This window comes from Bidens hawaiensis, unplaced genomic scaffold (assembly GCF_021521415.1).
Source record: "Bidens hawaiensis isolate Kalapana, Puna unplaced genomic scaffold, B.hawaiensis_p1.1 tig00061650_1, whole genome shotgun sequence".
Lineage (NCBI taxonomy): Eukaryota > Viridiplantae > Streptophyta > Magnoliopsida > Asterales > Asteraceae > Bidens > Bidens hawaiensis.
Window position 1 is genome coordinate 898 of NW_027501095.1, and position 18,726 is coordinate 19,623.

Consider the following 18,726-nt stretch of genomic DNA (forward strand, 5'->3'; position numbering starts at 1 on the left):
ATGCGGGCATAAACGGTACCTGTATAGGGTACTAGTTCTGGTGTATCCAGGAGTGCTGCGGATTTGACATATCAGGTGGCTGGAGTGCTCCGACCGACAGAGATACCCGGGCGTAATGATTATACTCCATTTCTAGTGGGGTAAACCTGTAGCTGTGGGCCTACACAGATTCCGGTGACTTGCTTGCCGGTGGGTAGAGAGCCGCGGCAAAGAGCTGTTGTGTTGATGCTATTTTTGGAGTGCTTATCAGAATGATGATCTTAGAAATTAGTCTCTGTATAGAATTTGATGTAATATTCAGTGTCTTTTGATGTATTTATTCAAATTTGTAATTTATTATTGGTTTAATATAAAATTTGTGTTGTTATTAGTTTAAATCCATTTATATATTCAAATTTGTAATTTAGTATTGGTTCTATATCAAATTTGTGTTTTTATTAGTATAAATCCGTTTATATATTATGAGTATATAATATTATTTGATATAAAATTTATTTATACCTTTGATAGTTAAATAAAAAAATATATATATACTACTAAGCGGCGGATCGTGCAATCAGCAGCGGATCGAAGTAAAACCAACCCTAACTCGCCGTCCCCCATCAGGTTACACATTCAAACTCAAACAACACCACATTTCAAACACAAAACCTAACTCGCCGTCCCCCGAAGTCCCGAACTTTGTCTTTCTTTAACAACACCAACTCCAACCCGGCAACAATAATGTAACTATGATACTTCTGTTTTACTCTATTTTGATATAGGTGTTCATTTAGATTAAGGGTTAGGGTTTGAGCATACCTATCGGGTTTGGATTAAAAATTGAAAACTGGTTGATTTAAGGGTTTGGATTCGGGTTTGGTTTACGGTTTGTTAATCAAACTGGTTGATTTAAGGGTTTGGATTTAGGGGTTGATAATCAAACGGGTTTGGTTTAAGGGATGGTTAGAAAACGGGCTTGGGTTACGGGTTTGATTATGAAACGGGTTTGGGTTACGGGATGGTCAGAAAACGGGTTTGGGTTTAGGGTTTGATGATGAAACGGGTTTGGGTTACGGGTTTGGGTTACGGGTTTGACTGAACCAAACGGGTTTGGGTTACGGGTTTGGGTTACGGGTTTGACTGAACCAAACAAAAGAAAATAATATTTATCATCAAACAAAAGAAAATTGATTGGTACACTTGCCGGTACACTTGTTTAATTTAGTTAATATTTATTGACTGTTTTTAGCACATCACTGGCACAGACAGGGCCGCGGGAAATTGGTCGGTGGCACATTCGTTACGCGGATTGCGATTTCTTTGGGCTACGGGAACCGACTGCAAGACCCCTACCCATTCAGCCGCCGCTTCCGCCGCGAGAGCTGGACCGTGGACGGGCACAAGGCATGCAAATCGTCAAAAAGATTAACCGCCGGTATCACCTGGTCACTAATTTCGATTCTCCCCCATACGAAGAGGTCCCACTTGTTGAGCCTCCGCCAATTGAGGAGCCGGAGGTGGATATTCAGGGCCCCGAGGTTGACGGCGATGACGACGATGATCAGGTACGTTATATTTTATCGTTTAATTTTTTTTTGTATCTTCGTCTTATTAACGTTAACTTATCGTGTTCATAACAGCCACCGCATCAGCACCCGCAGCACGTTCCGCGTACACATCGCGCCGTGCGTTTGGATCCGGCCACTGACTCCCGGCTACGGAGACTAAAGCGTCACGTGTCACAGATACGCGGTCACATGACCTGGATGGTTGGTTATATGTCTGCCCAGCAGCATGGAGCCCAGTACATGGTACCAGCGCCACGTTTCGATGAGGAGGGGAGCGATGACGACGCGGGTAGTGCCGCATTTTAGATTTGTTTTATGTATGTTGTTACTTATTCCCGAACTCGTTTGTTTTTTTTTTCGAACTCGTAATGTAATAATTATTATTATTTTATAAATCTGGTTATGCGTTATGCTTATTTTGTTCGTTTTCAATTTTAAAATTGTTGATTCGCTATTACTTTAAAACCGATCAAAAATCTGTTACACCCGACATACAAAAAAAGAAAACACACATAAGTCATTATTATATAAATCTCGTTCCTTTTACACCCGACATACAAAATTGTTTTTTCGTTATCACCTTCCAAAACCGATCAAGAAACGGTTACACCCGAGCCACAAAAAAACAAACCAAACAAAAGAAAATAAATAAAACAAAAGACAACAAAAAGACAAAAACATAATAAAATAACAAAAAAAGACATCAAATGACAAAAAAAAAAACACAAGTTTTCAAAACACCAACCCATATGCGGCGGATCAGCCGATCCGCGGCTTAGTGGGTGGGTGTTTAGGAAACACCCCATGGTGTATCTAAAAAACCCCTAAAAGAAAACATTAAGAAAGTGCAAAATGGTGTACATCTAGGGACAGTTTTGTAACATTTTTTAAAGTGGGCACCACACAAATACTGAATTCCATAAAGACCGGCTTCTAGTTCTCCTTAACTCATTTGCTTATTGCGTAGTTATCGTTTACCTTTAACTTGATCCATCAATCGCTTAGTCTTCCACTTCTCTTGTGGTTGACTCACTCTATATATAGATATATATATCTCACCAACACTTACACCATTATTATAATCAAGAACACCACAAGTTCCAGAATCAAATGAGAGCTTGATGATTCAAATGTAGTCAAAAGGTATGTTCATTCTGTTATTGTTAGTTTGTTGAGTTATATATATGTTTATATATATGTTTATGATGTTAATCAATGAGTTTTGGTTTGATGTTATTGATTTGATCAAAACTGAGAGGTGTTATGGAGTTATTTGCTGTGAATTTTCGACCCGATGCGAACATGACACGAGTTTCACGGGTTTGGGTTTGGGTTTGGTATAAATGGGTTCGGGTCAGTTTCTGGTTGAGGACTTGAAGCTATGAACCCGTTTAGCTAACGGGCAGGGTTTTGGTATACTGGTGAATATGCAGGTTGTGGGTTCTCGTGTCTTTTCTCAGTTTTTTGGGTCGTGTTCAGGTTCACGTCAGGTTGGCCAATGCGATAACACTACTAATAAATCGAAAAATATTTTTTTATTAATTTAATCATTTTGTAATTATTTTTATAAACATATTTTACCATTATTTATTATTGAATTAATTGAATTAAGCGGACTAAGCAATAAAACTTAAATAACCATTAAATAACCATTATTGTTATTCGATTATTTCGTATTCAATTTTTTTGAAACCTGGAATTAAATTACAGTTCGTTTGGTTTAAAATTGAATTAAAAAACCAGATAATTGATTCGAATTTCGATTTATTCGATTTCAAACTGAATAATAACAAACAACATATGCTTTACATGACCAACCATTATATTTACAAATTAATTCATATTTTTTTTAAATGACATGTTTAATCCAATGGTTGTTAAATCACGAATGCATCAAATCCATAACATAATTTTCCAAATTCGATCAACCAGGTAAGTTTATTTAGCACACATCTTTATGTAATATATAAGTTTGTACATGTCACACCTATTGATTGCTAGATGTTATATTACATGTCCCACAACCTTTAGATAATCAAATATGGTAGTTGAAGTGTGAAGCATAATGTATTACGATTTCAATCGTCGGCCATTACTTTATACATCACGTAATCCAATATTCAATAACACGGGCCACAAATTTAATTGCAAGACACGTCACACATTATGATATCAATTATTACACATAAACTAGTTGCACCTAAAATAGATAAGCATTAAGTCAACAACAAATAGTACTTAGAATTCACACATGTCACATGTCATAACTAATACCAAAGTCGATATTATTACACTTTATTATTATGAAAGTAGACATTCTTTTGTCACAACCGTTTTTTAATGACTAAGACCACGTGTGGTGGTGGCTTTGCCACCTGCGATTTGAGCTATAACGCGGGGGTACACCGCCCCCTGCGTTATGTTGAAGTCAAATTCACCTGCGTTTTATATACAACGCTGGAATGGCACCATGTATAACTCTGGAAACACCGCCCCTCTCCAAGTTATGCCAACTTTATGACTACACTTTATGGAAACACCGCCCCCCTCTAAGTTATGCCAACTTTATATAAAACCATAACTCTGACTGGGCGCCACGTGGCGCATAACCCCTGGATGTGGAGCTTTACGACTACACATGGTCTAACAAAACTATATATAATGTACATCCTTTGAATTAGTACTGGTGATTTAAAAAGGAAATCTCAAATTTAACTTCTTCCACCATTCTTACTAAAGAGGTTGGTCTGTGTTTATAAATCAACTCATCACGAGTCTTCCTAGACACCAGAACGAGGTAAGAATGATAACTTGGACAACTTTTGTCTTTTTATTCGGACCAAAAAATCTTTTACATCAAGCGCGTGTATCAAAGGTGCTATTGTTATATTTTGTACTTTTACTCTCAATTATTCGCTCGTATTTTGTTTGGACTTGAACTAAGTCCCGGGTGTTGTTTTTTTATTTTGTACTTTTACAAATTTTCTTACTATGTTTTTTTATAATGTTTATTATTGATCGTTATGTATAAAAACTTATTTCAAACGCGACAAGACAGTCGTGTATCTACATTTACTCCCGTATTAAAATCTTTTATATTTGGAGTTTAGTACAAGATGTGTTTGGTAAAAGCAAGGTTATTTGAAAATTTAATTATGATGGTGGTATGTTATTGTCGGTGCCTATTTTTGACTTTATTTGCTATATTATTGTTGGTTTTGTTGACTTTATTTGAAGAAAAAAAACAATATTGTTGACTTTATATATTACATTTTTCAAACCAGTTAGTAATTCTTTTTGTTAGGAAAACATATATATATATATACTGTAACATAATATTGGTTTTGATAATATTTACTCTAGTGAAACCAGCAGATGAAGAAAAATCAGAGATTAACTTAAGAATTCTTTATGCATAATTTTTAGTCAAATTCTGATTTCCCTTCATTTGCTGGATTCCTAGTAATTATAACTTATTGTAGATTTTTTTCCTTAATCCCTTGAATCAATCATATAGGTTCTCTAATATATTTAAAATAGATTTCGTGTATGTTTCATCTTTTAAATTGCTAACTCACGAATCTACTAATTCTATTTATAAGTCATAGAGACTAGATAAGATATTTTTGGCCAACTAGTGAATGCATGAACCGACAGTTCGGGCTTTTTAACCGAAAACTACAGTTTGGTTTTTGTTATTTTTCGCTCTGAAAGCAGACCGAATTTCTCTGAGAAACCAAACCACACGAAACTTGTCTGAATATTTATATTTTGATGTATGACCAAAATTCATTATTTTTGAGTTTCACACCCAAAATCATTAATAATTAATTAAAAAAATTAATTCAAAACTCTATAGGCCCAACTTTGATATTTTGAGCCAAAATTTTCAAGCTAAAATATTACAAGCCCAAACATCAAATCAACAAAAGTCCGAGCCCAAAAAACCTAATCATTAGTTTTGGCTCGGTTTAAGCTCAAAACTGACCCATGCTGCCATGCACAACTTCTCACAAACTTCCACATATTTCTGTTTATATAATTTTTTTCACATTTTTCTTGTACTTAAATCAAAATGATTTAAATTCCTTTTTCATGTACAGCCTTAGAAAATGGAGGCATCACCACATACAACTACAATCCTCATTACTCTAATAATAATAATATTACAAGCAGTATCAAGAACACAAGGTGAAGGCAGATCCCAAATAATCAACATCACTTGTGACCACCAAAGAGAAAACAACTTGACACTTTTCATCCCAAACTTTGTTAACATGATGACGATAATCAGCGCCCAAATGCGCAGTTCCTTGAATGGAACTGCACTTGTGGGAACCGGGGCCGACAGTAACTACGGCCTGGCCCAATGCTACGGTGATCTCTCTTCAGAAGACTGCACATTATGCTACTCAGAAGCCCGAACCGTGCTTCCCACTTGCTTCCCAAACAATGGTGCACGAATTTACCTCGACGGGTGTTTTATGCGCGTGCAGAATTATAGCTTTTATCATGAGTATACCGGGCCTCGTGACATGCATGTTTGTGGGAATGCAACAAGAAAAAATATTAAGTTTCAAGGTACGGTGAAACAGGCTGTGTTAAGTGCTGCAACGAATGCTGCTAGAGATAGTGATTTCTTTGCTCGGGTGAATATGATGGTGGCTAATGGGAATGAGTCGGTGTATGTGTTGGCGCAGTGTTGGAGGACTTTGAGCCCGAGGTCTTGTCAAAAGTGTTTGGAGAACGCGTCTAGAATGATAACTAAATGTGGGCTGTGGTCTGAGGGCCGTGTGTTGAACACGGGGTGTTTTATGAGGTATTCGGATATGGATTTTCTTAACCCTGTACCGGTCAACAGCCGCTCCAGCAATAGAGGTAAGATCAGAGCTTGACTCGGCTTGTTTCAAGCTTTATTTATGAAGCTCGAGCTAGTTTTTCAAGCTCAAACTCAGCTTGTTTATTAAATATTTATTAGTTTACTTATACGTAAAAGAAGGAACATGAACGAACAAATTACTGAATGTTCACGGACACAAATGAGCGAACAAGGTCTTTGTTGGTGTTCTTACACTTAATTAACCAATATATAAGTAGCGTTTTTATTATAACATATACATTTTAATTATAGAACTATATGTAATAATAAATACTATGTAAATATATATTTATTTAGTATTTTTTAAATTATATACTAAAAAGGCTCGTCTAGACTCGTGAGTGTAAGTGAGCTTGATAAGTGAAGCTCGGCTCAATTCGAGCTTCTAACAAGATAATGTTGAGTAACTAAGGAGCATCATGGACCGTTTACACCTCTATTTACATGTCAACTTGCTCTAATAGATTTTTTGGTTCATCTGTTTTGTAGGGAAGATAATAGCTATTGTTGTTTCGGTTGTTAGTTCTCTAGTGGTTTTAACCGTTGCATTGATGGCTGTTTTGTATATCCGCAAACAACGATATATACAGAAGAAGAGAAAAGGTATAAAAAGCCATCATACAACATAATGTCACCTTTTTAAACCATTAGTAACAACATACATAAAATGTAGTATTTAAGTCAATGGTTGGTTAATATTTCAGGATCTTATGATGCCAAGAAACTGTCAAAGGTGCTTAATGATAGTAGCTTGAACTTTAAATACTCCACTGTCGAAAAAGCCACGGATAACTGGGACGAGTCTAATAAGCTCGGACAAGGAGGATTTGGGACCGTCTACAAGGGAGTTCTTCTAGATGGAAGAGAGATCGCGGTCAAGAGACTTTATTTCAACAACAAATTCCGAGCCGTTGACTTTTATAATGAAGTTAACATGATTAGCAGTGTTGAACATAAAAACCTTGTTAGGTTGTTAGGCTGCAGCTGTTCAGGACCCGAAAGCATTCTTGTATACGAATATCTACCCAACATGAGCCTCGATCGCTTCATTTTTGGTAAGTTAAATATTCATAAGTTATTGTCATTTTTATCGGAAAATTGGATTTTAATAACCCATCTTTTTACAATTGACCGATAATAATCCTACTTTAGAAAATAGCTGTCACCGGTCCCACCTTTCACACTAATTATTTTCATGGAGAGGTCTAATGAAAACAATTAGTGTGAAATGTGGGACCGGTGGCAGCTATTTTTAATGTGAGATCACCATTGACCAACTGTAAAAAAGTGGGATTATTAAAATTCAATTTGACTTCTTTATCTGGCTAATTATATTATTTTCATATGTGAATTTATAAATTTTTGTAGATGCAACAAAAGGGAAGGCCTTAAACTGGGAGAAGAGATTTGAGATTATTATTGGTACCTGCGGAAGGTCTCGTTTACCTCCACGAGAACAACAAATGTCGGATTATTCATAGAGATATTAAAGCTTCTAATATCTTATTAGACTTGAGGCTTCGTGCTAAAATAGCTGATTTTGGGTTGGCGAGATCGTTTCAAGATGATAAGAGTCATATCAGCACTGCCATTGCAGGAACATTGTAAGTAGTAATTTATTTACTTTTATTAAAGTTTTAAATAATAAGCTAATTTGTTCACTTTGTTATGAATATTAATAGAGGATATATGGCTCCGGAGTACTTAGCGCATGGTCAGTTAACCGAAAAGGCGGATGTTTACAGTTTTGGTGTACTAATTCTTGAAGTGGTTACTGGAATGGAAAACAACAGAAGCAAAACTACAGAATATACTGACAGCTTAGTTGCTATTGTAAGTGTAACACTTCCTTTATTTTTAGAACTTTTAACATTTTATGTTAAGGCCACTCATATATCAATCAATACAACATTATAGACTACGGAGGCTGCTACATGGCTCGTGTTCACAGGTTGAACTCGACTTGTACCTGAACACTATACATGTATTCGTGGTTGACATAAACTCGACTAGTTTAACCTAAAAGAAATTAATTATTTACATTTGGATAATAATACTTTAAAATTTTAAATTTGCATATTATTTTAAAATTCTGAGCAGTGCTTGTTAAAACTTGATGGAAAATTGTTAAATGACAAAAATACCTCTAACTTAAAAGCTTTTTGACACTTCTAGAATTGTAAAATGACAAAAATGTTTTGAATGAAATTAATGGATTGCAAAAGATGGAAAATATGAGTGGATTCACGGGTTTAACCTGGCACGAACTGGAATTTTTACACGAACCTTAACACGGCATGAGTATGCAAGTTGACACAAAGATGACATGTTTAATAAAAAATATATATTTTTCTTTTTGGATATTGTTAAATAAAATTCTAAATTTCCATATTTTTCTTAAAATTCTATGCAATGCTCGTTGACAACTTGCTGGAAAATTATTAAATGACAAAAATACCCTTACATCAAGCTTTTATGGTCGGAAGTGACATAAACGAGTTCGGCATAATGCTATCACTTCAACGTCTTAATGCCTAACGGTTGTACATGCTGACCTACTAAAGCATGCAAAGATATTAACTGTTTGTGTTATTTATGGATACAACAGGCGTGGTATCATTTCCAGCAAAACAAAGTGGAGCAAATATTCGACCCGAACTTAATGATGCATATTTATCCGAACATCAACTTCCAAAAAGAAGCGATAAAAGTGGTACAAGTAGGACTTCTATGCACTCAAGAAGCTCCACATTTAAGACCATCGATGTCAACTGTACTCAAAATGTTAGCAAAAGATGATGAACCTTTACCCTTGCCTTCTAATCCGCCTTTTATAGACGAGAAAACTATGGAGCTCAGTGACATCACACACAAATCAAATACTTATGCTTACAGTGACAGTTCTGGCTCAGTTGCTACTGTCGATAATAGTCATTTCTTCCCGCGTTGACATTATTTTGTTATCAAAATCAATGGTAGCAAAGAGATGGAAGAATTGAAGGAAGGTTAGAATTTTTTGGTATATATATCAGATTTTGATTTGTATACATATTGTTTTATGAGATTGTGTAAAAGGACAGTGACATTCTAAAGTTTCATAATGCATAGAGTGGAAGTAAAAATAGATAGATACTTTACATGAAGGTTACATTCTATGTCCAACAATATTATTATTATTATTATTATTATTATTATTATTATTATTAATTTCATAATAATAATAATAATAATGAAAAGTTTCATGAGGGTGGTCTCCGGCCTCCACGTCGGGACTAATGGAGTGGATTGATGCATGAGCTTCCCTTCGGCTCGTGCCAGCCTAGCACCCCACGGCTCCATACTTGAGGAATGTAGGTGATTAGGTTATAGGTAGACAAGTGGCCCGTCGCTAATCAAAATGGCCGTTAGAAATCCGAAAAACTTTGGTCTATAAACTAAAAGACCCCAAAGGTCTTAATGACAGACTTGAACAACCCCACAAGCCCTAAAAGTCTTCAGGGCAAACTGGAACAAGCCCAAAAGTCTTAATGACAAATAGGCCGTTCAAAACACCTGTCACTCGAACTCGCTCGTTGCTCGTTCAGAAATTTCTCGCTCGTTTTTTCGCTTGATTGTCACGAGCCGCTCTGCTCTGTTCATTTTGTAAATGAACCAAGCAGGGAGCAAAGGTCTGTTCTTTTCGGTTCGGCTCGAATACTTTTAAGTTATTTTTTATATAACTATATAGGAACAAATATATAAATATATAGAAAAAACACATAAATTAATATAAGTATACAATTTTTTAACCCTTTAAAATTTTTCCTATTCCGTCAATTTTATAGTACCATTTGTTCGCGTCAAATTTTCAGAATACTAGAAGTTTGTTTGCATGTTCATTTTATCTCACTTAAAACTTCTTTCTCGTAAAAATTTATAAGCTATTACACGTTTGTCCAAAAATTACTAATTTGTTTACAAAATATATTATTTACAACCTTCAAACTTGTTTTTTATTGAAAATTTTAAAATGAAAAAGAAATAAAATAATGCTCGAAAATCGCTAGATGTTCGATCAAAACATGGTCGATTCAATTTTCGCTCGGTTCAAATTTCAGCTGTTCAGAGTTCGGTTCAATTGTAAACAAGCCAAGCAACGAGCAATCCTTCGTTCGGTTCAGCTCGGCTCGTGAATAGCCCTAATGACACACTAGAACAAGCCCAAAAGACAAGGTCTACAAAATCCAAACTGATTGGCCCACAATTGACAATGAACCATTAAACATCTAAAATAGAAAAGTTTTATGTTTGAGTGTTTGACTATACATTTACATTAATGGTCCATCACAGTCACAACTACTTAAGACCGCAATCTAAACTTTTGCCAAAACCAGATTTTAACCTTTAATTTATTAAATTATTAACTAATCTTACTAATCTATTAAATCAACACAATGCTTCCACATGTCCTCCTAGGGTGTCCACCTAGACTTCCATGTCATCTTATTTCCATTATAAGATTGTCTAATATTGTGCCATTTGTCATCTTAACCACAAAACCCTATAAAAAAACCGGTCCATTTTCCATAATCCACAAACAATCCAACCACTCATTTTTCTCTCTAATCTCTATACGAACATACCAAACTTAGCTAAACCTAATACGCCGCTACTATTCTACACTAATTCCGGCCGTCGTATTCCGCCTTCTCCGTTATTCACCATGTTTTTCTTCAATTCAACCTTTGGAAAGGTCTACAATCGTTTGGTTTCCGTTCAATTCATGGTTTGTCATACCAGATGCGATAAGGTTTTTTCTCGCAATTGATGCTTCTTATAACAGATCGATTATCCGGTCAACATGATAAAGGTAATTAACAGACGATTTTTTCACCTTTGGATTCTTAATTATTATAATAACATCCGATGAATATATTCCGGCCAAACGATGAAGTTGTTCATAATTAATTTTTATAACATAACCTTATCTTAAAATAAATTTTACGGTCAATTTTATATTATTTTCTTTAGTCAACAATCATAATTGAACTCTTCATTGTTTTCCAGCCACTTTGTTATTTATGTTTTTATTTCCGACCAATTTCCGTTTAGATTTTCATTTTATTCCGGCCAATTAAATATTTAATTTGCGGGCAATTTCAAAATATTTTCTGTAGTCAACTGTCATAATTGTATTCTTATTTGGTTTCCGGTGATTTTCCAATTTATGTTATAATTGTCGATCAATTTCCGTTCACTATTTGATTTTTTTTCCTGCAATTTAGTATATAATTAAATTTTAAATTACATATTAAATTAGAATATTCATGTTCCAAAAATAATTTATTCAATGATTTATTACAAAATTAATGTACCTAACTAATTCCAAGATTACTTTACGTTTTGACTTACTTTTCAACTCATAAATTTTGAAAGTTTTGACTAAAATAACCGTATTTAAATAAATAATTTACGAATTGAATGTTCTTTATTTATTTTGATATTTAATTTTTAAAGTTTTTGACTAAAATAACCGTATTTGATACTCCCTCCGTCCCATTATAAGTGTCCTAGTTTGATTTTTAAAGTCTTTCTTGATTAACTTTGACCAACAATATTTTTGTTTGTGTTATATAATACTTGATGTAAAATATATGAATGGATTGAATTTTAAATGTATTTTACATTGATATAATTTTCATCAAGTATTATATGAAACGAACAAAAATATTTATGGTCAAGGTTGCAAAAGAATGACTTGAAAAGTTAAACTATGACACTTATAATGGGACGGAGGCAGTATTATATTAAGAAACAATAACTTATTTTTGGAATATTTTCTTTCGAATATATGAACTGTATGATTATATTCAAATTCTAATTTCTTTAAAAAACGTTTATATTTTTAGAATCAATAAGTTATTTTTGGATATTATAATTTAATATAATACGGTTGATTATATTCGATTATATTTTAATAAACATTCTATACATAATATGTTTAACAAAATTAAACCTCTCTACATTCTACTATATAATATGTGATCACATATTCATTTTTCATAATCATATTCATTTTATCCCATTCGTATTTTCTTTATCATGTAAGCTTCTACACTTTTGATAATTGTTTTTAGTTTTCTGCCACTTTATTTAACTGTTTTATATTTCATTTTAAGCATATGTCAATGGAAGCTCAGACCTTTACCATGCTAAATGAAGTTGATGTTCTCAAAACATCAACATCAACTCTTAAGGTTAGAGTTCTGAGGCTTTGGAGTATCAAAGATGACAAGAATGTCAACGAGGATTTTTTGATGGAGATGGTTTTAATGGATGAAGAGGTAACACTGTATTTATAAATCTGTATATATGTTATACTTTCTACGCTATCAACGCCACTACATGATGCCTGATTAACCGTCCGTCACTTTTAACGTTATTTTCACGAGATTAGTAAAATAACGTCAAAATTAGTGCAATTTCACTTTAACCCTCGGGTGGGCAAAAGTGAAATTGCACTAATTTTGACGTTATTTTACTAATCTCGTGAAAATAACGTTAAAAGTGACGGACGGTTAATCAGACATCATGTAGTGGCGTTGATAGCCGAAAGACAAGGGTACATGCACCGATCAGCCGGTGTCCCGATGATTGAGTGCTATGTGCCTTATGTCCAAGGCTTGATGCAAAACTACTATCGAGCCGGGGGTCTCACCGGAAGCAGCCTCTCTATCCTTATGGGGTAGAGGTAAGGCTGTCTACATCTTACCCTCCTCAGACCCTACTATAGCTTTGCTATTGGTGGGATATACTGAGTACGATGATGATGATGATGATGTTATACTTTCTACATTATATCATTAAATCAATACTTATATCTTTAATGACAAGAGAATCGAATCCAAGCCATCGTTTACAAACAGGATATCTTTCGATTCAAAAGATTCTTAAAGGAAAGCTCTACTCTTACTATTGTTAATCCTAGCGTTGGTCTAAATGGATCAAACTACAGAGTTATTGATTCTCCCAACAAATTAGTGTTTGGACCAAACACTCATGTTAATCCATGCCAAGATTTTGAAGGTCGCCTGTTTGGATTCAAAATGATTTCATTTGAATCAGTAATCAATAAACAAATTTCTTTGAAGTCCACAATTGGTAAATTGCTATTACTATTCAAAGAAATTATTTATTCAATTTATCCATAGATTTCCAGTTAATGTTTGACTTAATTTATTTAATTCTTTCTTTTGGATATAATTGGTCATGTGGTTCATGTTTTTAAGACGAATGTTTCAAACGTCAAAGACAAAAACAAGCGTACAATGGAGTTATGTGATTTAAGGTACCACTGTTTATAGATATTTTATTTAAATAATTTTGTTAACTTACATTATCTTGATTCTGAACACTTATTTATATTTTAGTGGAAACTATGTGTATCTCACGCTATGGGATCATTATGCTTCCGAGCTCTCTAAATATGTCGTTGATCATTTTGATGAACCACATGCCGTTATTGTTCTCCAATTTGGTAGGGTTAAGTATTACACTGGTTCTGATGGTAAAGGTAATAGTATTTAGTGTTTTCAAGTTAATTGAAATAGAAGCATGACACCTTAATCTAACTTAATCTAATATATTATTCATTAATATTCTATTTTTGTAGAGAAAGTCTATGTGTCCAATTCTTTTGGATCTAATGTTAGCCGTTTGTTCATTAATGACTACTTATTTGAGATTGAAGAATACAAAAACAGGTACATTATTTTGTTTTCTTTATTTACTTTATTTTCTTTGATATATTAGATTTGGTTATTTAAATTTTAGCCCTTATACTTTGTATTAAATGTGTAAATTTTATATATGTAGTTTGGCCGAAATGCTGATTGCCATTGATGTCTCTATTCGTAAGCCGATTCCAGTCAAGATGCTCTCTTCTGTTGATGATGAGTTTTTGAAAGCTACAGATTTGTTTAACATTTGTGATATTTGTACCATTATATTTGTAAGTTAATTATTAAATTTACTATTTAAACCATTACATTGCATAATTTGTTTTTTTTTCTATTGTAGCCTAAGAATATCATTATCCTTGGTACAATTAAGGCCATATGTCCAGATACATAGTGGTATTACATTGGGTGTAATACTTGTAGCCGTAAACTAATGGAAAATGTTGGTGAGGGGGTAACTGAATATGAATGCAAAACAGTTAGATGCAATGTGTTAGGTGTTGTTCCTACACCTAGGTAATTAGTGAAATCAAATTCAAATATTTATTTACAAAATATTCAATATTCTATTTTTGTTTGTAGTAACCTAATTTAAAATTTATATAGATTCAAGATAAAGATAAGGGTTCAAGATTCGACTGGTGTGGTGTCGTTGACTCTCTTCGATAGAGATGCTAAAATGCTGATCAACAAAACTGCAGCTGAATTGATTGATTCTCAAAAGCAGGTTAATTTTCAATTAGTAAATTTAAAGATTTTTATACATAATAGTTCACAATTTGTATTTTTAAGTATTTATTTTTTATTTTTTTTACAGAATGAGGTTGAAAATGCTGGATTCCCTGCAGAGTTGGATTCTCTGTTAGAAAAGAAATTTGCTTTTAAAATCGATGTGGCAGAGTTCAATTTCAGAAACAGTGTGGAGGATTACGGTATAAACAAGCTTACTGATGACACAAATATTCTCAGTGAATTGCAGAAAAGGCAGCATAGTCGTTTGGTAATTATTTAAGGCTACATTCTTTTTATACTTATTGTAATTTCCATTAACTGAATTTTTTGTTACCCTTTTAATTTTCAACAAACCGATTCTAATTCTGTTTCTTTGGGAGCGTCTATGTCGGAATTTCAATCATCTGGTTCTGTTTCTGTTAAGGTATATATATTTGTTAAATATTATAATTCAAATTTATATATATAGGTGAAACAAACATTTGTTACATGGTTGTCTGATGTAATTTATTTTGTTTATACTTTACAACATTTGTACTTAACTTGTTTTGTTTAATTTTTTTTTTGGTATCCTATATTTCATTTTTTTATTTAATTATAAATAATTTGTTAATTTTAATATTATAAACAAACTTTCTGGATATAAACCTGTTTTTTTAAAATTCGTTTTATAAGTTACCTTTTTAATATTTTCTTATTTAATGTAAAATATTTAAGATATTTATCATACTATTTAATTAAATATTATTAACTATAGGCTAACTATACATTATAATAAGTAGATAGATTTCATCATTAATTTTCTTGGAACAATAAAACCGTCACTTCTTATATCAATTTTATTTTTTTTCCATTTTAATCCTCTTCATCTTATTCTTCTTTAACAATACTAAGTTTTTCAACATACCTAAACTCCAATAATGGCAACGATTATGAACTGGAGGTTTTGTAAACTATTTCGTAAGTATCAATTTGTATTTAGCAATTTAGCAACGTTAGAAAAAGATAATATTGAATCAGTCATGTTGTTCGATAATCAGTTTAAACATCAGATACATCAGATCGGTCTTAGGAAGAATTTTCCATGTGAAGAAGAAACAAATTTGATAAATGTTTTACATCATTTCTTTCATGATCTTTATCAAGAGGTTTTACCTTATGAACATGTAAGGGAGTGGTTCTTTTACCCTTATCAAAACAAGGTTGTTATCTGGTTTGAGAATGGAGAGTTTAAGAATTTTAAGCCGAAACAACTATTGCCGTGTGATGATTTGGTGATGTTGAGGGAGCTTGACGTGTTAAAGTTATAAAATGCAAGAAAAGAACTTGCGCATCTTGAGCTGGAAGCTGAGGTTAGTTCGAAGGTCAAATGGTTAAAAGAATGTTCTAATTATGAGAGTGATTATGAGGATTTTCCCGACAATTTTGAGTCTGATGACGAACATTAAGGTAAAATATAACTCTTTACGTATTGTTGTTATATTTAATACAAGTAGTAGATGTTAAAGACCTTTTTACACTATCAAAGTTATTATGATTTTTATTCCGAAAGTTTGTTGTCCGATTAGAAAGTAAAAGGTAATATATTAATACTTTACATTACATATTGTTCATAGATTTAATAAAAGAATGATATTGACAACAATTTTTTAGACTTAGTAACAATCCTTAGATGTTATTAATTATTAAACATGTTGTTATGTTAAATTAATTTTAATGAATTTTTGTATTGTTTTTGTAAATTTTCAGGTGGTTAGGAATTTGAAGTTTGTGTTGGTATAAGTTTTGAAGATGTTGCTGATGTTTTAATATCAAGAACCTGTTTAGTTGTTTTGTTAATGTCTTTTGTTGGTACGGTTTAATTTAAGTTATTGTAAATTTTAAGTTTGAATCTATAGATAATGTAATTTGGTAATAGTTTTGTAAGAAACCAGCAACAACTATTATCTTAATTTGACCGTATGTTTAAATTTATTATTTATAGTGACATGTTCTCTTACCCGCGTGTCACGCGGGTCTATACCCTAGTATGAAATTATTTATTTACTAAATAAGTTTTACAAACTTATTAACACACCACTTGTATGATCTATTTATACGGCTTGTATGGCATGTGGAAAAAGGTATACATATAAGACCATATGAAATAAAAGGCTTTATACGAACCTATATGATATGTGAACATTAATGGTATACATGATTGTTTTAATGTGATATACAAAAGTTAAACTGCATGTAGAATCTAGTTATACAACACGTATAACTTTAATAAAGTCAACTGATGTGACAGTGGTGTGTTCTGGATAGGTCATACAGCATGTATAACCTCATACGACCGACATGATAAGGGTATGTTTGGCAAGGAGCTTTTATAAGCTTTTATGAGCTACAAGCTTTAAGCTTTTATGAAAAAGCTCATATTTAATAAAAAGCTTTGTTTGGTTGAAGTAGCTTCAAGCTTTTAGATTGATAGAAAAAGCTCATTTTTCAAAGGCAACAAAAAGCTAGCTACAAGCTTTTACATTTGAATTTACAAGTTTAGTACTTGAACTTATATCAACTTTTGTTAATTTATATAATAGTTACACATTCAACTCTTATTTAAAACTAATTACCCCCACAATTTTTTTAGGAGCCATAACTTTTTCACACGTTAATAATTTTTTAAACAAATTACATCATAAAAACGAGCATTTTATTCTCTTTAATTTGAGTATGATATTGTTATACTTCTTTAACTTTAAAAAATTAACATACTACGTGATTATCGGGTAGGATCGGTAAAAAGTCGAGTTAGGTGAGCTCGAGTCATGTGTAAGACCAAATTAGGAGTCGAGTCAGACGAACTTGAGTCATGTGTAAGACCAAATTAGGGTCGGAACGAGTCGATACAAAAAGGGTTAAATTAGTTCGATTCGTGTCGGTACGCTTTTGAGTCGAAAGGGGTCAGGTCAGAACATGTTTCAGATTAGAACAGTGCATGTTCAGAAAGGGATTCATATCAAAATATGTTGGTTTAAAAAATTATCTATTTGAAATTACTGTATATTTCAGCTTTGTTTCTTGATTTTCGACATCATTTACAAGCTTACTGCTTTTCCATGAATTACACGTCTACATTCAGGTTATGTATGCACTGTCATCAGGTGAATCATGTACCGACACTGATTATGCGGTTGATGTTAGGTTGTGCACCCATTCCGCCGCACCACGCAGGAACCCAACTAGTTTTATTAAAAGCTTTCGCTACTCTGCCAGACACCTAAATATTTAAAAAGCTACAGCTAACAGCTACCAGCTTCCAGCCTTCAGCTTCTAGCCTTCAGCCTTCAGCTTCCAGCTTACAGCTATCAGCTACCAGCTAGTTTTGCCAAACATACCCAAGTGTGGGCTAGGGGTGTGTGTGCTGCGGTTCAGTGCGGTTTTTTATTAAAACCGAACCAAAAACCAAGCTATCGGTTTTATGATTTTTTAAAATCATTCTATTTCGGTTTTTTCGGTTTTTGGGTTCGGATCGATTTTGGATGCGGTTTTTTCGGTTTTGCTAATCGAGCTTTTTTGGGCAAAAAAACCCAAGATATTAAAATTGGGCGTCATGTTTAAAAAAAATAAAACTAATTATTAATAAAATATTGAATATTTGGAATTCAAATGTTAAAAGCTAATAAAATACACATTTAAAATCAAAACCTAGTACTACTAGTTATTAATCATATCTAGAAACCAAATATATTTGTTATTAACCATATGTTAAAAACTAAACAAATATTTATTTGTAGATTTTGCTTTTAATGGTTACGGACTCACGATTAAGATACTATGATTATTTCAATTTTTGTTTATTTGG

At 33.0% G+C, this 18,726-nt stretch overlaps 1 pseudogene across 1 annotated transcript; it reads left to right on the forward strand.

Moving 5' to 3' along the window:
• The first annotated feature begins 4,258 nt into the window (after positions 1–4,258).
• Positions 4,259–9,475, forward strand: LOC143603443 (cysteine-rich receptor-like protein kinase 2; annotated as a pseudogene). Its single transcript, XR_013148068.1, has 7 exons — positions 4,259–4,347; positions 5,654–6,428; positions 6,919–7,032; positions 7,134–7,484; positions 7,798–8,033; positions 8,112–8,262; positions 9,038–9,475. The product of XR_013148068.1 is annotated as a cysteine-rich receptor-like protein kinase 2 (transcript).
• Positions 9,476–18,726: the final 9,251 nt, after the last annotated feature.